Raw genomic sequence first — 1,118 nt, 5'->3', positions numbered from 1 at the left:
GGGTAGCCATCTGCCACGTCATTCCTTCATGAAATGACTGGGTGGGCTTCAATCACCAGCCTTTTAGTTAGCAGCCAAGTGTGTAACTACTGAATCTTATTAAATACTAACCCTTCCTGAGCTCCTTCAGCTCTGTGGTCCAGAAAATAACTTCAGGAGCACTGGTTCAGGATTTACCCAAACTAGACAGATCCTGGCAGAGCTGAACTTTCAGATTGTCTTTCTGAGAAACAGAATTCACTGATATCTGAGGACATTTCTAAAAGGATCTTTAATGAAAATACATGATAAAGGCTGATCGCCAACTCTTAGCGCAGTCCTACTCCTCAACACTTCACTTCTGTGTTTCCTGGCTTTTAAATGTCAAAGTTGAAGTTGGGTAACTCAACTTCATGTCACCTAACACTTTGATAATCCTTGATCAGGTGTATATGGGAAACAGAGTTGGATGGGGGGAGATTAGAATACAAATGGTATATTTAATGTGCATAAATATTGCCTCTTTTAAAGAAAAATAAAGTTTCTATTTTGAAACCATTACTGCATTGGAAATATGCTGTTGGACTCCTGTCTCTCTATCCATGAATTTCTTATAGGCTTACTTGTGCAACAGGACAATGTAGGGGAAAAGGTACTATTTGAACTTTGTGTTGTTGTGAAGTGCTGTTGAATCTGTTCTGACCCATAGCGACCCTATATAGGGTTTCCAAGGAGCAGCTGGTGAGCTTGAACCACTGACCTTGCGGTTCAAACCAACTTTGTGGTCTAGCACATTTGAACTTTGTTGTTGTTGTTAGGTGCCATCGAGTCAGTACCAACCCATCACAAACTTATGCACAGCAGAACGAGATACTGCCTGATACTGGGCCAGGCTCACTATTGTTGCCACGCTTGAGCCCATCGATGCTGCCACTTGGCCAATCCATCTCGCTGGGGGTTTTCCTCTTTTTCTCTGATCTTCTTCCACCTTACCAAACAGTATATCCTTCTCCAGCGACTGCTCCCTCCTGACAATATATCTGAAGTATGAGAGGCAAAGTTTGGCCATCCTGGACTCTAAGGAGCACTCTGGTTGCACTTCTTCCAACACAGACCTGTTGGTTCTTTTGGCAGCCCAT

This window comes from Chrysochloris asiatica, unplaced genomic scaffold (genome assembly GCF_000296735.1).
Source record: "Chrysochloris asiatica unplaced genomic scaffold, ChrAsi1.0 scaffold00005, whole genome shotgun sequence".
NCBI lineage: Eukaryota > Metazoa > Chordata > Mammalia > Afrosoricida > Chrysochloridae > Chrysochloris > Chrysochloris asiatica.
The sequence above is the reverse complement of the archived record's forward strand: the minus strand, read 5'-3'. Positions refer to the sequence as shown.